The following is a 20,163-nucleotide window of genomic DNA, read 5'->3' on the forward strand; positions in this document are numbered from 1 at the left end:
GCCAACGGGGCGTTTTGTTTTGAATACCGTTTTTCTACACTGTGATATCAGGGCCCGCCCATACCGGGTGGAAGATTTTCGGGATGCACTCGCTCAGCTATCGCTCCTGCCGGAAGTGGCTGCTCTCGGGGCCTACCGTATGAGCCATGTGTGGGCCGTGACCTTCAAGGACAGCGACGCAGTGAAAAAGATCGTCAGCGTTGGAGAGCTGCAGGTCAAGAAGGGCCGGTGTCTCGTCATTGACCCCGCCAACCAGGACGTACGCCTGAAAGTGCATTGGCTACTGCCCAGCGTTCCTGACGAGGATGTACGTTTTGCCTTCGCGCCGTTTGGAAAGGTCACCGACGTCGTCCGCGAGCGCTGGCGGGTTCACGGCGTGGCTGATAAGAACTCAACAACAAGGCTCGTTACGCTGAAGTTGAAGCCGGGCGTAAAGCTCGACGACCTTCCGCACCAGGTGAGCGTCGCTGGGGAACTGGCTCTCGTGGTTGTGCCGGGCAGAGCTCCTCTCTGCCTACGCTGCCGCGGCACGGGCCACATTCGTCGCGAGTGCCGTATTCCACGGTGTGGTGCCTGCCGACGCTTCGGTCATGAGGACAGCAAGTGTGAGCGCACGTACGCTAGCGTCACCGGACCCGTGGGCAACGAGGACAACTCCGCCCTACTCATGGACGAGGCGCACATGGAAGACACGTGGTCCGCGGCGGGTGAAGCAGCTGACGTCGTGGCAAAGCCGGCGGTGCGGCTTGAACAGGAGGAGAAACAAGTCGCTCACTCTGTTGTCACAGGACACCAACAAGCGACTGCAGAGGGTACCGCGGCCATGCCGAATGCTGAAAAGAAAACCCCACCTGAGGCGGAGGTGACCTCCTGCCTCGTTGAACCTGAAAGCATGGACACCCTTACCGGCCCAACTACCCAACCGACGGGGAAACGGCCCCACAACCAGACCGTTAGCCGGACGGCGAAACAGGACGCAGCGGCGGAGACGAGCCACCGCCCAAAGCGCCAGGTATAAGGAGGTCGACCTTGAAGCATCGGCCGAACGTTACGGTCGATCCACGGCAGGCGGGTAAACCGCCTCCGTAATTCCGTGCTGTCTAGTTCGAGTGGGGTTGGGGGGTTGGTGAGTGCAATGGCCGTCATCCTGAGCGCTAGTTTTTCAGAACCTTGCCAGGAAGGAGGGCCCAAGTTGCACTTGAGTACCCTTTCCGGAAGGTCGAGCGGCGACTCCTTTAAAGGCATTCCACGTGGTTATCGGCGCACCTTTATGAGCGCTCATACCTGTGTAACTGTGATGGGCACCACTCTACTGTGTAGCCATGGCGGTTAATGTTGAAGGAAGGCTACGTGTAGCTACGTTAAACGTACGAGGGCTCAGTGCAAGAAGACGGCAATGTCAGCTAAGTCGTCTCCTGTTGGATAATGACTTACACATAGTAGGAATCCAAGAAACGAAAATTGAGAGCCAAGAGCTAACCGACAGAATGGTGTCCAATTTTAGAGGTCACTTTGACGTGTGCGTTTGTCACGCGGTTGGTGGATCAGGCGGCTGCGCTATATTCCTAAGAAATAATTTTTGCATTTGTGTGCAGTCAGTGTTTTCGTGTGAAACTGGGCGCCTCTTAGGGGCTTATTTCTGTTTTGTGGATGTGGATTACCGAGCTCTTTGTGTCTATGCGCCGAATATTGAAACGGACCGTCGATCCTTCTTTGAGCGTCTTGAAGCGTACGTAAACTGTTCCAAGGTCGTAATACTGCTGGGTGAGTTTAACTGTGTTTGCTACGCTGAAGACCGAGCAAAATGTTCACGCGTTCGTGATAAGAGTGCCGAATTTCTAAACGCAGTGGTGCATGATTATGACCTGGAAGATGTGGGTACTGTTTTTGCCAGCGGTACTCGCCCGCGATTTACCCACTTCCAGCGTGATAGCCACGCTCGATTAGATAGATAATACGTGTCAGCCGAATTAGTGCCCTTATGTTGTGAATATGATGTGCAAGCTGTAGCATACAGTGATCACTGCTTGGTAACTGCCACGTTCGGGAAAGGACAGAGCAAACGGCCCTTTAACTGGGATCTCTGGAAAATGAATGCGCAGTTGTTGAATGACGATCCTTTTGTCGATGCTGTAGCGAAGGAACTAGAAAACCTGACTTCAGCCAAGCCATTAAGCTTTGCCATTCAATGGGAAGAATTTAAACAGAAAGTAAAAACAATGGCCATTGAAAGAAGCAGTGTCATTCGACAGAACCTGAAACAAGCAGAAACAAAGCTTCGCCAGCAATTGCAATATTTTATTAGCATGGAAAGTGTCGAGCCTGATGTGTATGTTAACGAATTAAAGGAAGTGAGAACTGAACTAGAAAGGATAGATACAGAAAAATACAAAGCAGCACTTGTGAGATCAAGGTCTGAGAAGTTGTGGGCGGGAGAAACTCCAACTAAACGAGCTTTATCAGACGAGAAAAAGTACGCTTGTCGGAAAGAAATCCGCCAGCTAGCTAAAGGCGATCACATTACGTCCGACAAAAATGACATCAAGCAAGGGATGGCCGATCACTTTAAAGCAATTTTAGCTCATCCGCGGAATCCTAAATGTAGCTACCAGAATGAATTTCTCTCGCTGATGCCAAAGCTCGATGAAGTAGTCAGGACACGGCTGGAACTGCCAATTAGCCTGAGTGAGATAGAGTGCGCAATAGACGAGTTATCCATTGGTAAAGCACCTGGCCCAGATGGCTTGGGGGCCACTTTCTATAATACCTTCAAGTCTGCATTGGCCCGTGTTCTTCACGAAGTTATCAGTGAAGCGTATGAGCGAAAAAGATTGCCCTTGTCATTCACAACCTCGCATATCGTGCTAATTCTGAAGAGTGATGACGAGGAAAAACTTTTGTTGCCAGGGTCATATCGCCCGATAACTCTAGCCAATGTCGACTATAAAATATTCATGAAAGCTTTGGCCAAACGACTGCAAAGTGTAATTAAAACATTGGTAGGGCCGCACCAGACTTGTGGCATTAAAGGCCGCAGCATTGCAACGAATGTACACACGGCTCGAAGTGTGCTTGAGTGCTGCGATGTGATTGGCGATCACGTCGCGATGATGCAGATCGATTTGGCAAAGGCTTTCGACCTCGTCTCGCACAAGGCTTTGTTATCCATGCTGGAACATGCGAACGTTGGCAAAGTCATAACGGAAGGCGTCATGATGGCGTACAGAGAATGCTTAACGCGCATCATTGTTAATGGGGAGCTCACCGATAGCTTTCCCGTGCTCTCGTCGGTGCGGCAAGGATGCCCGCTGTCGCCCCTTCTATTTGCTGCTTATCTCGAACCACTCTGTTTGGCGATCAGAAATAACGAGCGCATAGCAGGCTATCGGCTGCAGGCAGCACACGTTAAAATTTTGGCATATGCCGACGATATCGCGATTTTCTGCACAACCAAAGCGAGCATTAAGGAGGCAACGACTGTCGTTGAAAAATTTTGTGATTCAACTGCAGCCCAGATAAACTGGGATAAGAGTTACGGCTTCTGGCATGGTAGTTGGAAAGACACGCCGGAGACCTTTTATCGACTGAAGTGGTCGACGTTACCAACCCAATACTTGGGTGTGCCTCTCGAAAATTACCGTGAACCTGAATCGTACTGGCTAGATCAAGTGTCGAAAGCAAAGGAAAAGGCTGACGGGTGGAGAGGAAAACAATTGTCAATGTTTTCTAGAGCCACTGTTTGCAACATTTTTTTAGTTTCTAAGATATGGTACGTTATGAATGTGTTGTGTGCTGCGAGGGTAAGCGTACAAAAAGTTCACCGTGTTTTCGCTATTTTCATTTGGGCCTCCACCTGGGAGAGGATGAGTCGAACGAACTTGTTCCTCCCGGTCATGAAAGGTGGGCTTGCTTTAGCTCATTTGTTTCTGCGACAAGTCGTCTCACGCTTTGTGTTTTTACGGGATCAAAACGATCCTTTTCTCAGGATAGTGATACAAGTACGTCTGTGTAGACAACTTCCAGGATTCATTGTTTCGACTGTTCACAATATACCAGGAGCAGTGACTGGATACCTACGTGAAGTGGTATGTTCATATAAGATGTTGAACGTAGGTTTTTCACAGCAATACCTGTCCACCGTTACCAAGAAAAAACTATACAGAGATCTCGTGGACACGATGTTCCCTCCACCTTTGTACCGTTCTCCGCAACGTGGAGGCCCAGGACAAGACGTTCTAAAGAGGGTGAAAAAAATGCCAATACTGCCGTCAGCTAAATCTTTTTTCTTCAAATTGCACACAAACACACTTCCCGTTAAGACCTGACCTCATGAGAAGGGTATTTTCATCCCCTGGAGCACCGACTGCTTATTATGTAAAAAACCGGAAACAATAGAACATGCCTTCTTAGATTGCTGGGACGCCATCTTTCACTGGGATGTTCTGCAGAGAACATTGAAAAAACAGTTACCCCTGGACCCATATGGAATACGCTTCTTACCGATTGATAACGCCGAGGATGTCCCGTATGACCTTATTATGATCCTGAGCCTCCACGCTATGTGGAAAACTAGATCGCAATTTCAAAACGGAGACATTGTTGTTCGACCGGCTCGGGAAAACTTCATTGAGAGTGTTGTGTGTGTAAGAGATGCTTTCAAAGCGCTGCCTGATCCACCACAGCGGATCTCCTTATTTGATCAATTAGCGTTGTTAAAAAGATTTTAGTACCGTGTTGGCCAAAGTGTGGTCCACACGTTTTATCTTTGTAAACCTTGATTGAGTACGTCGAAGTCGGCAATAAAGAAAAAAAAAGCAGTCGTGGCCGAGCGGTTAAGGCGATAGACTAGAAATCTATTGGGGTCTCCCCGCAGAGATTCGAATCCTGTCGACTGCGTGCACGCCTTTTTTTTTTGCAATCCTGCGTGGCTTAATTCGCATTTTTGCAGAGGAGGCAACTGTAGAATAATTAGTTACCCCACTTTCCACGTGTCCTCGCGTGAAATTGAAGCGCGGGCACATGCCCGACCTCAACAAACCTAAGAAACAGACGAGCGTCTTGCAACTGAATTTATACCGAATAATGGCCTTTTAGAGCAACTTGTTACAAGTTGCAGTCGTGGCCGAGCGGTTAAGGCGATAGACTAGAAATCTATTGGGGTCTCCCCGCACAGGTTCGAATCGTGTCGACTGCGTGCATACCTTTTTTTGCAAGCCTGTGTGGCTTAATGCGCATTTTTGCAGAAGAGGCAACTGTAGATTAATTAGTTACCCCACTTTCTACGTCTGTTCGCGTAACATTGAAGAGTGGGCACATGCCCGACCTCAACAAAGCTAAGAAACAGACGAGCGTCTTGCAACTGAATTTATACCGAATAATGGCCTTTTAGAGCACCTCGTTGCAAGTTGCAGTCGTGGCCGAGGATTCTGCTTCCGGCCACCGAACGTGACGGACGCATGATGACGGGCTCCATTTTAGCGGCTTCAGTGGCCTTTTCTGGCCGCGGAAACAGGACGATGGAACAGGAGGGCACCTACCAAGTTGTTCTGCCAGGTCTGCCAACAGGTCGTTGTGTTTTAAATACAGTTTTTTTGCACGCTGATATTACGGCGCGCCCGTACCGGATTGAAGATTTCCGTGACGCATTGGCACAGCATTCGCTTCTTCCGGATGTTATTGCCCTGGGGGCGTATCGCATGAGCCATGTCTGGGCTATCACTTTCAAGGACGCGGACGCGGTGAAGAAGATTTCGAGCATTGGGGAGCTGCGTGTAAAAAACCGGCGCTGCCTGGCGATTGACCCGGCGAACCAGGACGTTCGACTGAAGCTCCACTGGCTTCTACACAATGTGCCTGATGAGGACGTGCGTGTCGCCTTTGCGCCCTATGGAAAAGTTACCGAAGTAGGCCGGGAGCGCTGGCGTGTGCAAGGTATGACAGAGAAGGGCTCAACTACCCGGCTCGTCTCCCTCAAGTTGAAAGCGGGCGTGAAGTTGGATGACTTGCCGCACCAGCTGAGCGTTGGCGGTGAGTTGGCGCTTGTTGTGGTACCAGGTCGACCCCCGCTGTGCCTTCGGTGTCGTGGTACGGGCCACATCCGCAAGGAATGTCGAGTCCCGCGTTGCGGAATCTGCCGACGCTACGGGCACGAAGAAGACCAGTGTGCTCGCACTTACGCGAGCATTGCAGGCCCGGGAACCAGCGAGGACTCGGCCGAGATGCTGATGGACGAGACGGATGCGGGGAAGCAGCTCGTGCAGGAGGACAACCACAGCGCGATACTCAGCCATCGTTCACGACTCTGGTGAAGCAGAAGGCGGGGCCCTCCCGCGCAACAGATGGTAGTGTACAGGCGCAGCATAAGCCTGAACAGGACGACGTTGACAAGGTGAATGAGGCGGCGAAAGCCGCGGTCGCCGAAGAAAGCAACGTGGAGACCCCCGGCTTTGATACGATGGAGACGAACCTGGAAGCGGCGAGCATCATGGCTGGGAAACGTCCGCATGAAGAAAGTGTCGCGCCTTCTTCTGGATAACGATATTGATATAATTGCTATACAAGAGTCGAAAATAGAGAGCCAAGAGCACACTGACCGCATGGTGTCTTCCTTTCAAGCAAACTTTCATGTGTGCGTTTGTCATTCTGTTGGGACGTCGGGTGGGTGCCTTGTATTCATCCGTAAGACGTTAAGACTGAACGTAGGGTCTGTATTTGCATGCCCAAGAGGTCGCCTTTTGATTGCTGATTTCACTTTTTCGAATTAACGGTGGCGAATTGTTTGTGTATATGCTCCTAATGTAGAAAGCGAGCGCAAAATTTTTTTTGAATCCCTTGAGCCATGGTTCAAAGGCGACAAGTTTTTGCTTGTACTGGGAGACTTCAACTCTGTGTGTGCCCGAGTTGACAGAGTGAAGTGTAGGCCACTGAGAGACAAGAGCTCTGAAGTTTTGAATACTTTTGTGTATGAGTATGGTCTCGAGGATGTTGGCAATGTGTCTTCCAATGGGACCCACCCTGAATACACGCACTTTCAGCGGGAGAGCCATGCGAGACTAGACAGGATGTATGTATCGGTCGAACTTATGCCGCTAAGCTCAAATTATGACGTTAAACCTGTGTCTTTCAGTGATCATTGCCTCGTGAGCATGACTTTAGGAATGAAGGGCAGGAAATCGCGCTTTAACTGGCACTTATGGAAACTGAACACAAAGCTTTTGGAGGATGAAGGGTTCATTATGCAAGTAAAGACCAAGCTAGACAAACTGCTAGACGCGCTGCCAGCTAGTTTTGCAACTGAATGGGAGGAGTTCAAAGAGTGGGTAAAAATGAAAGCAATAGAAAAGAGCAGCGTGGCCCGTTATAAAGAGAAAGAAAAAGAAAAAGAAATGAACGGGCAACTTGAATGGATGCCGAGCATGGAAAGTAGCGCGCCGGGAACTTTCACGAAAGAAATACGGGAAATGAAATGCCAGCTCGAATGAATTGACGCTGACAGGTATAGGGCCGCCGTCATACGCGCAAGGTATGAAAAATTGTGGGCTGGCGAAACGCCGACAAAACGAGCGCTATCAGACGAGAAAAGATATGCTAGCCAGAAAGAAATTAGGAGCATCCGATATGACAGCCGGACTTCGGAAGATGCGAGAGACATTCAGAGCGCTATAGCCAAACACTTCACAGAACTTCTTAGCAATAAGCTCGACACCATAGAAGGCTTCCATGTAGACTTTTTAAGACTGGTGCCAACACTAGATGACGAAATTAAGGAACGCCTTGAACTGCCTATAACTTTACAGGAGATAGAAAAGGCAATAGACGACCTACCATCTGGGAAAGCTCCTGGGCCAGATGGGCTAAGTGCGGCCTTTTATAAAAGCTTTAAGCTTCCTGTTGCACAGTGCATGCTCCATGCGATAACTGAGGCTTATGAACGCAAACAGGGTCCATTGTCTTTCAACACGTCTCACATCGTTCTGATTCCCAAGACTGATGATCCGGAAGAACGACTGTTGGTGGGGTCATATCGACCGATTAGTCTCACCAACGTCGACTACAAAGTATTTATGAAGGTTCTGGCAAAAAGACTGCAGTCTGTGATCACGAAATTGGTAGGGTCTCACCAGACGTGTGGAATTAAAGGCCGTAGCATCGCCACAAATATACATGTCGCACGCAGCGTATTAGAGTGTGTTGATGCAGTTGGCGGTCAGATAGCAATGATACAGCTCGACTTGGCGAAAGCGTTTGACCGCGTCTCCCACGAAATTCTTTTTTCCATCCTGGAACATTCCAAACTAGGCGACGTTATAGTAGAAGGCGTTAAAATGGCATACAAGAACTGTACAACCCGCATTATAGTTAATGGCGATCTCACTGACAAACTTGCTGTACGCTCTTCAGTAAGACAGGGATGCCCGCTTTTCCCCTTGCTTTTTGCAGTGTATTTAGAGCCGCTATGCCTGGCAATTATCAACTCTTACCGAATTTCAGGTTACAGACTGCAGTCATCACACGTGAAAGTACTCGCGTATGCTGACGATATAGCGGTGTTTTGCGCTGATAGACAGAGCATCTTTGAAGTCACGAGTGTGGTCGAAAAGTTCTGCGCTCAGACTGGAAGTCAGATCAATTGGGGAAAAAGTTCCGGTTTTTGGCATGGCGAATGGGACGTAACACCGGGTTGTTTTCCTCGGCTTCGATGGTCCACCTTGCCAACGCGGTATCTAGGAGTGCCCCTGGGTGGTTATCGGGATCCCAGCTCGTACTGGAAAGAAGAAACTTCGACAATGAAAGAGAAAGCGGTCGCGTGGCAAGGAAGACAGCTATCAATGTTTTCCCGTGCCTCTATCTGTAATGTCTTTTAGATTTCGAAGCTCTGGTATGTAATGAATGTGCTGTGTGCGACACGAACAGCTATTCAAAAAATGCATCGTGTTTTTGCTGTTTTTATTTGGGCGTCCACCTGGGAAAGAACCAGCCGAACTAACCTGTTTGTTTCCGTTAAAGGCGGAGGCCTTGGTCTGGCGCATCTTTTTTTTGCGTCAAGTGGTCTCGCCATTTATGTTTTTGCGTGATCAAAGTGATCCCTTTCTAAGAACTGTCATGCAAGTGCGCCTACAGAGACTGCTCCCTGGAAGGGTAGTCTCCTGTGATAACATGTGTGGTGCTGTGACAGGATACTTGCGCGAGGTTGTTCTTTCGTGCAAGATGTTGGAAGTACGTTTCAGCCCTGAATACCTATGTTATGTTAATAAGAAAAAGCTGTACAAAGCGCTGGTTGACGTGATGTTGCCGGTACCCATTTATCGGACACCACACTTTGGAGGCCCAGGGCAAGATATCTTTAAAAGAGTTAAGAATATGCCCGTTAGACCTGGGGTTAAAACTTTTTTTTTTAAACTGCATTCCGGTACGCTGCCTGTTAAAACCTGGCTGCATGAAAAAGGGCTATTCGTGCCATGGACAACAAACTGCTTGTTATGCAGGAAGCCCGAGACAGTGGAACATGTTTCCCTAGAATGCTGGGATCCAATTTTTTTATTGGGATGTCCTTCAGAGGACAATTAAAAAGGAACTCCCTTTAAATCCTTACGGCATCCGGTACTTACCAGTTGAAAGTGAAGAAGTACCCTACGATTTAATTATGCTTCTTGGCCTCCACAGTTTGTGGAAAACGCGTATGCAGGTGCGACATGCAGACATAAATACAGGTTCCACACGTGAAAGCTTCATCGAAAGTGTTGTTTACCTTCGCGAATGTTTCAGGGCTCAGACTGATCCACCAGAGTGGATATCACTGCTTGATGATTTAGCACAAATGAAAAGATTTTAGCACCACTCGCCTCAGTCCAAGTGTGGCTGAAGTGTTTTACCATATGTTACTTTGTATTACCCGTCCAAGACGGCAATAAAGACAAAAAAATGCAGTCGTGGCCGAGCGGTTAAGGCGATAGACTAGAAATCTATTGGGGTCTCCCCGCACAGGTTCGAATCCTGTGGACTGCGTGCATACCTTTTTTTTGCAAGCCTGTGTGGCTTAATGCGCATGTTTGCAGAGGAGGCAACGGTAGATTAATTAGTTACCCCACTTTCTACGTCTCTTCGCGTGAAATTGAAGCGCGGGCACATGCTCGACCTCAACAAACCTAAGAAACAGACGAGCGTCTTGCAACTGAATTTATACCGAATAATGGCCTTTTAGAGCACCCCGTTGCAAGTTGCAGTCGTGGCCGAGCGGTTAAGGCGATAGACTAGAAATCTATTGGGGTCTCCCCGCACAGGTTCGAATCCTGTCGACTGCGTGCATACCTTTTTTTTTGCAAGCCTGCGTGGTTTAATGCGCACTTTTGCAGAGGAGGCAACTGTAGAATAATTGGTTACCCCACTTTCCACGTCTCTTCGCGTGAAATTGAAGCGCGGGCACATGCTCGACCTCAACAAACCTAAGAAACAGACGAGCGTCTTGCAACTGAATTTATACCGAATAATGGCCTTTTAGAGCACCTCGTTGCAAGTTGCAGTCGTGGCCGAGCGGTAAAGGCGATAGACTAGAAATCTATTGGGGTCTCCCCGCACAGGTCCGAATCCTGTCGACTGCGTGCATACCTTTTTTTTGCAAGCCTGCGTGGCTTAATGCGCATTTTTGCAGAGGAGGCAACTGTAGAATAATTAGTTACCCCACTTTCTACGTATCTTCGCGTGAAATTGAAGCGCGGGCACATGCACGACCTCAACAAACCTAAGAAACAGACGAGCGTCTTGCAACTGAATTTATAACGAATAATGGCCTTTTAGAGCACCCCGTCGCAAGTTGCAGTCGTGGCCGATCATTCTGCTTCCGGCAGCCGAGATGGTCGGATCGTTGAATCATGGCCTCAAGCGGGGCGGCGACAGCGGTCACTTTGGGCCGCGGAAACAGGTTCAGCAACGACGATGAAAGGGACTACCAGTTCATTTTGCCCCAACTGGCAAAAGGACGAATTGTTCTCAACACCGTCTTTTTACACGGTGATGTAAGAGCGAGGCCGTACAAGGTCGAGGATTTTCGGGATGCGCTTACGCCCACAAGCCTGCTGCCGGAAGTTGTGTGCCTCGGGGCCTACCAGGTCAATCACGTCTGGGCCGTGACCCTCAGTGACGCGGCTGCAACAAAACGCCTGCTGGCCCTGAAAGAGCTTCAGGTGAAAGGGCGTCGATGTGTCATCGTCGACCCGCAGGACCAGCAGGTGAAACTCCGGCTTCACTGGCTGCTGTACGGCGTTTCCGACGAGGACGTCCGGGCGGCATTCACAACCTTCGGCAAGGTAGAAGAGGTGAGCAGGGAGCGTTGGCGCGTCCAAGGCATGGGAGACAAGACCTCGACCACCCGGACCGTGCTACTGAAGCTGAGAAGCGGCATTAAACTGGAAGACCTGCCTCACCAGGTCCGCGTCGGCGGAGAGCTGGCATTGGTGGTCGTACCTGGGCGGCCCATGCAGTGCCTGCGCTGCCAAGGGACAGGACACGTACGCCGTGATTGCAAAGTCCCCCGCTGTTCGAGATGCAGACGGTTCGGCCACGTCGACGCTGACTGCGTTAAATCTTACGCGGCCGTGACAGGACCAGCAGCGAGTGATGTTGCTGCAGAGCACGTCATGGACGCAGTCGAGACAGAAGAAGCTGCTAAGGGAGCCGGTGTGCAAGTGCCTTCATTGACGACAAATGCCACGACGGTACCGGAGGTCGTTCAAGCCAAGGTAGTCGAGGGTGCTGAGCAGGTGACTGGGCCTGCACGTGTCGAGAAGGACGAAGACCCTGTGAAGGCAGGTGCTAATGAAGGCGAACGCGAGGAGAATGAGTCAGCGATGCAACAGGGCGAGGATGCAAACGACGGGGACCGGGCGGCTAGTCTCGGTGCCACCTCCAAGCGCCCCCGTGACGAGGGCGGAGACAAGGACAGCGCGGCATCCAGCACAAGTGACGGGCCACCAGCGAAGACGCCTCTTGGGAGGCGGTCGGTCTTCAAGCCGAAGCCAAATGTTCCGCCCGAGAGAAAGCCTGGTGACAAAGCACAGCAAAAGAATAACGCCGGGAAGACGGGTGGTCGCCGAGGGCTGGTCGTGAAAGGTAAGCGCCATGCTCCGGGTCTATCTCATACTTTAGTTCATAATGGCTCCTAATCCGTCGCTCACTATTGCCACACTAAACGTGAGAGGGTTGGCGGCCAAGCGTAGGCAAAGCCAAGTCCTACGGTTGGCCGCTGACCAAGACCTAGACGTTCTAGCTGTCCAGGAGACAAAGGTTGACGGAGAGGAGGAGACCGGGAGCCTGGTGCGGCGTTTCATGACTAGATATTATGCGGTCGTGAGCCATGCGGTAGGGACGTCCGCCGGTTGTGTCCTGTTTGTTAAGAAGTTGCCTGGCCTTGTTGTTAAAAATGTATTTTCATGTCAAACCGGAAGGATCGTTTTTTGTGATTTTGTTTTTCGTGAATTGGAATTCAGAGTCATGTGCATATATGCACCGAATGCTGTGGAAGAACGCGCTTCATTTTTTGCGAACCTTTTTCAGTATATTAGCACTGATAAGTGCATGGTTTTGTTGGGGGATTTCAATTGTGTTTTGAGGGCTCGGGATAGAGTCAATAATGCTGGTATTCGCGATAAAAGCAGTAGTGTGTTGACTAAGCTAATTAATGATAATGGACTGACGATGTCTGTGAGTGCCTGGAGGGGGAGCGGGAAGTCATGTACACACGATTCCAAGGTAGTAGTCATGCGCGGTTAGACCGCATATACGTATCGCAAGACATAATTCCAAAGTGCCATAGTTATTCGGTGGCACCAGTATCGTTTTCAGATCACTGCATTGTGAAATGTCATATAGGCACGGAGAGGAAGAAACAAGATTTTAATTGGGAACTATGGAAAATGAATGCCTTACTACTAAAAGACGAGCCATTTGTAGAGGCAGTACGTGAGGCCGTCAGGAAAGTAAGTGAAGAAAACAGTGAAACAATAGCAGAGAAATGGGAATACTTCAAACAAAACGTAAAAATGAAAGCTTTAGAAAGATCGAGCTGCTTACGATTTGAGAAGGAAATGAAAGAAAGGGGCTTACGAAAGACACTTAAGCAGCTGATAGCGCTGGAGTGCGAAGAGCCTGGGACGTATAAGCAAGATGTAGGAGCCATTAAAGAAAAAATCGAGCAGCTTGACAAGGAACGGTATCAAGGTGCGATTGTGCGAGCAAGAGCAAATGCATTAGTAGCTGGAGAGCCGCCCACTAAACGGGCGCTGGGACTCGAAAAAGCGCAAGCTCGACGGAATCATGTCGACAGAATTTTATGGAACGGCACAGTTGCCGACGATAGTAAGAGCATAGGCCGAGCGTTTCTAGAGTATTATCAGTCACTCTTTGCGTTTCAAGAAGTGAATATAGACGAGTTCAGAAGGGCCTTTCTATCTCGGATGCCGCGAGTGAGTGACGATACAAAACAACGATTGGAATGGAAAATAACAGAACGTGAAGTTGAAAAAGCGATTGATGATTTGAACCAAGGCAAATCACCTGGACCGGACGGTCTGGGCGCGTGTTTATATAAAGCTTTTAAGAAAGAACTGTCGCCGTTACTAACAGAGCTGTTTAATGATGCGTATGATAACAAAACTTTGCCGCCTTCTTTTGGAAAAGCTCATACCATACTCATCCCTAAGAGTGACCAAGTGGAGAAACTTAGGCTAGTAACATCTTACAGGCCAATATCTTTAACCAATGTTGATTATAAGGTTTTTATGAAAGTTTTGGCTGCCAGACTTCAAAGCGTCATAAATTACATAGTGGCAGATCACCAAACGTGTGGTATCAAGGGAAGGTCCATTTTTTCGAAGATTCACACGATGCGGTGCGGCTGGAGTGCTGTGACGCCACCTCGGGTGGAGTCGCGGTGCTCCAGCTGGACCTCGAGAAAGCGTTTGATTGTGTCTCTCATGATATTTTATTTGCCATTTTGGATTACGTTAATGTTGGTTCCATCATCACTGAGGGAGTGGCGTTGGCGTACCAGAACTGCACAACACGCTTAATTGTGAATAAATCATTGGGGGCCCCCATTAACGTCATGCGTTCTGTGCGTCAGGGCTGCCCTCTCAGTCCTCTTTTGTTTGACATTTACATGGAAACTATGTGTTTGGCAATAACTGAGAATGAGCAAATACGCGGGTATAGCTTGGCAGCCACACAAATCAAGCTCTTGGCATATGCAGATGACATCGCGGTGTGTTGTACAAGCAAAGAAAGCGTGACGGAAACAATAAGGGTAGTGAAAAATTTTTGTGAAGTGACGGGCAGTAGAGTGAACTGGGGAAAGTCCCTCGGTTTGTGGCACGGAGAGTGGTCTTCGGCCCCGGACCATTTTGCAAATGTGAGCTGGATAAAAACCCCGACCAAGTACTTAGGTGTCCCCATGAGCAGTTACAAAAATAGCGACGAATACTGGATGAACCAAGCAAAAGAAACAAGAGAAAAAGCAGAGAGGTGGAAAGGCATCAACCTGTCGATTTTCGCAAAAGCAACTGTGTGTAACATGTTTTTTATTACGAAGTTGTGGTACGTCATGCAAACGTTGTACTGTTCAAGGGTAAACGTGCAAAGGTTGCACAGAGTGTTCGCGGTTTTTATCTGGGGCTCTACCTGGGAAAGGAGTAGCCGAACCAATCTGTTTCGGCACGTGAAGAAAGGGGGGCTGGGCTTGGCGCATCTTTTTGTACGCCAGCTTGTGAACAGGTTTTTGTTTTTTCGGGATGTGCGTGATCCGTTTCTGCGCACTGTATGCCAACTGAGGTTGAGAGGTGCTTTGCCGGCACTTATTGTTAGTACAGATAGTATGCCCGGAACGCTTTGTGGCTATCTTAAAGAAGTTGCAGATAGTGTGCGCTTTCTTTCTGTGCGTTTTTCTTTTGAGTATTTATGTAACGTTAAAAGGAAAACATTGTATAAAGATATTTGCGATATTGTATTTCCAGTGCCATTGTACAGAGCGCTATACAGTGGAAGATCAGGACTGGATGTCCTTAAGCGAGTGAAAAATATGGAGGTGCCTACTGGGGTAAAGAGATTCTTTCTTAAATTACACACAGGAACACTCTCAGTGAAGACATTCATGGAAGAACGTGGCTTTCTTGTACCCTGGGGCTCGCACTGCTTGATTTGCAAGCAACCAGAAACAATAGACCATGTCTTTTTGGATTGCTGGGCCGGAGTGTTCTGGGATGTCCTACATAGAACAATGAAGAAGGAGTTACCGTTAAATCCGCATGGCATCAGGTACTTAGCGGTAAGGAATGACGACGGGGTTCCCTTCGACCTAATAATGCTCAATGGCCTTCATAGTTTATGGCGTACAAGGATGTCTGGGTACTACTGTGACCCGGACGCTAGGCCTGCGCGTACGTATTTCCGCGAAAGCATGTCTCGTTTCATTGAAATAAAGAAAATACAAGAATGTGTACCCGAATGGCTGTCGAGGATAGAACCTCTGACAGCACTGAACTAATTTTAATTAGACAACGCCAGTCCTTATAGGACTGATGGCATGTATGTTCTTTCAAAATGTTTTGTATTTATTAATTGTGCATTGTAATTTTGTTCTGTATTATGTGCTCTGTACAATGTCGAAGACCGGCAATAAATAAAAAAAAAAAAAGCAGTCGTGGCCGAGCGGTTAAGGCGATAGACTAGAAATCTATTGGGGTCTCCCCGCACAGGTTCGAATCCTGTCGACTGCGTGCGTACCTTTTTTTTGCAAGCCTGCGTGGCTTAATGCGCATTTTTGCAGAGGAGGCAACTGTAGAATAATTAGTTACCCCACTTTCTACGTCTCTTCGCGTGAAATTGAAGCGCGGGCACATGCTCGACCTCAACAAACCTAAGAAACAGACGAGCGTCTTGCAACTGAATTTATACCGAATAATGGCCTTTTAGAGCACCTCGTTGCAAGTTGCAGTCATGGCCGAGCGGTTAAGGCGATAGACTAGAAATCTATTGGGGTCTCCCCGCACAGGTCCGAATCCTGTCGACTGCGTGCATACCTTTTTTTTTGCAAGCCTGCGTGGCTTAATGCGCATTTTTGCAGAGGAGGCAACTGTAGAATAATTAGTTACCCCACTTTCTACGTCTCTTCGCGTGAAATTGAAGCGCGGGCACATGCTCGACCTGAACAAACCTACGAAACAGACGAGCGTCTTGCAACTGAATTTATACCGAATAATGGCCTTTTAGAGCACCCCGTTGCAAGTTGCAGTCGTGGCCGAGCATTCTGCTTCCGGCTCCCGAGCTGAACAGATCGCGGGATCATGGGCTCCAATGGAGCGGCATATGCGGCTGTTAGCCGCGGCAACAGGCTTTCGACGCAAGAAGATAAGGATTACCAGTTAATTTTGCCTCGGCTACCTACAGGACGTGTTGTTTTAAACACAGTTTTTTTGCACGGCGACGCTCGTGTTCGCCCGTTTCGTGTAGAAGATTTTCGAGACGCGTTTCAAGCTGTTGGTATGCTCTCTGGCGTCGTCGCCCTTGGAGCATACCAAATCAACCATGTATGGGCGGTGACGATGAAGACAGCCGAGGCTGCCGAAAAGCTGGCTGCCCTGAAGGAGCTGCAGGTGAGGGGGCGTCGCTGCCTGGTCATCGACCCCAAGGAACAACAGGTGAAGCTTCGTATCCACTGGCTTCTGCATGGGGTGGACGACGAAGACGTCAAGACCGCGCTGGCCTCCTTCGGCAAAGTGACGGAAGTGACCCGGGAGCGCTGGCGAGTGGATGGCGTTTCCGACAAGGGCTCGACGACCCGAGCAGTGCTGCTGCAGCTGAAGGCAGGAATGAAAGTCGACGACCTGCCCCACCAGATCCGCGTCGCCGGCGAGCTTGCGCTGGTGGTAGCCCCAGGACGTCCCATGCAGTGCCTGCGCTGCCGGGGCTCTGGCCACGTTCGTCGTGAATGCAAGGTTCCCCGTTGCTCGCGGTGCAGGCTTTTTGGACACAACGATGCGGAGTGTGTGCGTTCATACGCAGTAGCCGCGGGTTCGGCGGAGAGCGAGCCGTCGACGTTAGACCATGTAATGGACGTGACCGAGGCGGAGGAAGCGGCCACGGGAGCTGGAAACGGCAAAGTGGCGGCAGAAACCGGCGCGACGACCAAGCAAGCCGAAGGAGGAAGGAATATCCCTCCCCCCAAAGAACCAGCAGCTACAGTCGAGAGCGTGAAGACGGCCCCGCAAGAAAATGAGAGCCACCAGCCAGTTACGGATGCAACGCAGGCAGAGGCGGACGACAACTCGACCCCTGCTAGCGCCCGCGCCGAATCCGTCTCGGCACCGGTCAAGAGATCCCTGCAGCACGAGGAGAAAGTCGACGGAAAGGCCGGCGGTGACTCCGAGGCACCACCCGCTAAGACGCTACCTGGAAGGCGCTCCACCCTCAAGCCTAAGCCGAACCTGGAGACTGACCGTAGGCTTACCCCGAAGCCGACCAAAGAGGAACCCGGGCGACGCCCACCGGATGGCCACGGAGGCGTCTAGCGGTCAGCTAGACATTAAGGTGAGCACCATGCTCCGGGCCTTCTCCCCTCCGGTTTTCAGCAATAATGGCTACCAACCCGTCGCTTAGCCTCCGCACGCTGAACGTTCGAGGTCTGGCCGCCAAAACGAAACAGAGTCAGGTTTACAGACTGCTAGTGGACCACGACCTCGACGTTTTAGCCGTGCAAGAAACCAAGGTAGACGGCGAGGAGGAGACCGGGAGCATGGTGCAAAGGTTCACGTATAACTACTATACGGTAGTGAGCCACGCCTTAGGGACTTCGGCAGGGTGTGTGCTGTTCGTGAGGAAGCTCCCTGGTCTTGTTATAGATGGTTACTTCTGTACTTCTGGTCGACTTGTCTTTTGTGACTTGAGCTATTGTAATGTCCAATGGCGCGTGTTTTGCATTTATGCGCCTAATACTGTGCAAGAGAGGGCAAATTTCTTTTTGAGTTTAAAGCATCATTTACATGTGCAAAAAATGATAGCCTGTGTAGGCGACTTCAAATGCGTATTGAAAGCTGAGGATAGGTCTACGCGTCGCGTGGTTTGTGACAAAAGTAGTGATATCCTGGCGCAGATTACACACGAATTCGAATTAGAAGATATCGCAGAATGTTTTCGCGGTCACGGACACGTAAGCTACACTCACTTTCAGGGCACAAGTCACGCACGCTTAGACCGTATCTATCTTTCATATGATTTAGTTGAAAAATGCCAGTGCTACACAGTTACGGCCATATCATATTCTGACCACTGCCTGGTAAAATGCACGGTGGGCAGGAAGAAAGAACGAAACAAGTTCGTCTGGGAACTGTGGAAATTGAATGCAGAGCTGTTACAGGATGAAACTTTTAACGAAAATGTAGTGGCTGCTCTGAATTCTTTTGGAGCAGACAGTTCTACGAAATTTGGTGAGGAATGGGAGTTGCTGAAGCAAAGCATTAAATTGAAGGCAATCGAAAGAAGTAGCGTACTGCGACATGAACAAAAGGCCAGAGAAAAGGATTTAAGAACATTGCTAGAAAAATTTGCGAAGCTTGAATGCATGCAACCTGGCGCCTATCAACAAGATATGCGCGCCGTTAAGAAGAAGCTCGAGGTATTCGACGAAGATCACTTCCGAGGTGCGCTAGTGTGCGCCAGAGCAGAAAGGCTATCATGCGGGGAAACGCCAACGAAAAGAGCACTGGGGCTAGAAAAAAAGCACTCGAGACGTAAGCAGATTGAGGCTATCGAATATGAAGGGGTGGTATTAACGGATAACAATGATATAGGGCGTGCTTTCTTTGAGCATTACAAAGAACGCTTTGCATTCAGGCCTGTCAACATGCACGATTTCAAGAAATTATTTTTGCAACGAATCCCACAGCTGTCGAGTGAGGTTAAAGAAACCTTAGAACGACCATTAACAGAACATGAAGTGATGAAAGCCATCGAAGACCTGAATCCTGGGAAGTCGCCAGGTCCAGGCGGTCTTTGTGCCGCTTGGTACAAATCGTTCAAAAGCCACCTAGCTCCTATCTTAACAGCAGTTTTCAATGAAGCATATGAACTCAAAATACTTCCACCATCTTTTGGCCAGTCCCATACAGTACTAATACCGAAAACAGAAGAGACCGAAAAGCTCAAGCAACTTTCCTCCTACAGACCCATAGCGCTTACTAACTGCGACTACAAGATATTGATGAAGGTGTTGGCACGACGGGTCCAGTCAGTTATTCAGGAAGTAGTCGGCCCACACCAGACGTGTGGTATTCGTGGAAGAACCATTTCCACTAACATCCATAAAATGAAGTGTGTGCTGGAGTGTTGTGACGCCATGTGCGATGCAGTAGCCATCCTCCAGCTAGACTTGGAGAAGGCGTTTGATTGTGTTTCTCACGACATCTTGCTTACCATCCTTGAACACGTTAATTTTGGCCACATAATCGCTGAAGGGGTGACCATGGCGTACCGGAGCTGCTATACCAGACTTATAATTAATCAGATGTTGGGGGCCCCCATTAACGTGAAGCGCTCCGTTCGCCAGGGTTGTCCACTCAGTCCACTCCTGTTTTGTGTCTACATAGAAACGCTATGTCTGGCCATCATCGAAAATGAATGTATTAAGGGGTTTAGTCTTCAATCAGCAGAAGTGAAGCTACTGGCATACGCTGACGATGTGGCTGTGTGCTGTAAAGACAAACAAAGTGTATTGAATACTGTTAACATCGTCAAAAAGTTTGGTAACGTCACTAACAGCTACGTTAACTGGCAGAAATGGTTGGGGTTTTGGCATGGAAGATGGGCGTCTACACCAGACCACTTTTCGAACGTAAACTGGGTCACGACGCCAGTTACTTACCTTGGAGCACCCCTTGATGCCTACAAGGACAGTAGCGAGTACTGGAAGGAGCGTACAAAAGAACTAAAAGAAAAAGCCGACCGATGGAACGCCTGTCACTTGTCAATGTTCGCGAGAGCTACAGCGTGCAACATGTTTCTCGTGTCAAAGATCTGGTACGTAATGCAGGTCCTACAGCGCTCTCGTATTAATGTGCAGAAACTGCACCGCGTGTTCGCTGTATTCGTGTGGGCATCGAGCTGGGAGCGATGCAGCCGAGA

The 20,163-nt window shown here is 49.4% G+C and overlaps 7 non-coding genes across 7 annotated transcripts; all 7 read left to right on the forward strand.

The window, feature by feature from the left end:
• The first annotated feature begins 4,814 nt into the window (after window positions 1-4,814).
• On the forward strand, window positions 4,815-4,896 carry TRNAS-AGA (transfer RNA serine (anticodon AGA)). Its single transcript has one exon. It is a non-coding gene; the product is annotated as a tRNA-Ser (tRNA).
• A 216-nt stretch (window positions 4,897-5,112) lies between these two features.
• Window positions 5,113-5,194, forward strand: TRNAS-AGA (transfer RNA serine (anticodon AGA)). The gene has a single exon. It is a non-coding gene; the product is annotated as a tRNA-Ser (tRNA).
• A 4,729-nt stretch (window positions 5,195-9,923) lies between these two features.
• Window positions 9,924-10,005, forward strand: TRNAS-AGA (transfer RNA leucine (anticodon CAA)). Its single transcript has one exon. It is a non-coding gene; the product is annotated as a tRNA-Ser (tRNA).
• Window positions 10,006-10,219: 214 nt separating this feature from the next.
• TRNAS-AGA (transfer RNA serine (anticodon AGA)) lies at window positions 10,220-10,301 on the forward strand. Its single transcript has one exon. It is a non-coding gene; the product is annotated as a tRNA-Ser (tRNA).
• A 215-nt stretch (window positions 10,302-10,516) lies between these two features.
• TRNAS-AGA (transfer RNA serine (anticodon AGA)) lies at window positions 10,517-10,598 on the forward strand. The gene has a single exon. It is a non-coding gene; the product is annotated as a tRNA-Ser (tRNA).
• A 5,084-nt stretch (window positions 10,599-15,682) lies between these two features.
• On the forward strand, window positions 15,683-15,764 carry TRNAS-AGA (transfer RNA serine (anticodon AGA)). Its single transcript has one exon. It is a non-coding gene; the product is annotated as a tRNA-Ser (tRNA).
• Window positions 15,765-15,978: 214 nt separating this feature from the next.
• Window positions 15,979-16,060, forward strand: TRNAS-AGA (transfer RNA serine (anticodon AGA)). Its single transcript has one exon. It is a non-coding gene; the product is annotated as a tRNA-Ser (tRNA).
• Window positions 16,061-20,163: the final 4,103 nt, after the last annotated feature.

This window comes from Dermacentor andersoni, chromosome 1 (assembly GCF_023375885.2).
Source record: "Dermacentor andersoni chromosome 1, qqDerAnde1_hic_scaffold, whole genome shotgun sequence".
In the NCBI taxonomy this organism is placed as follows: domain Eukaryota; kingdom Metazoa; phylum Arthropoda; class Arachnida; order Ixodida; family Ixodidae; genus Dermacentor; species Dermacentor andersoni.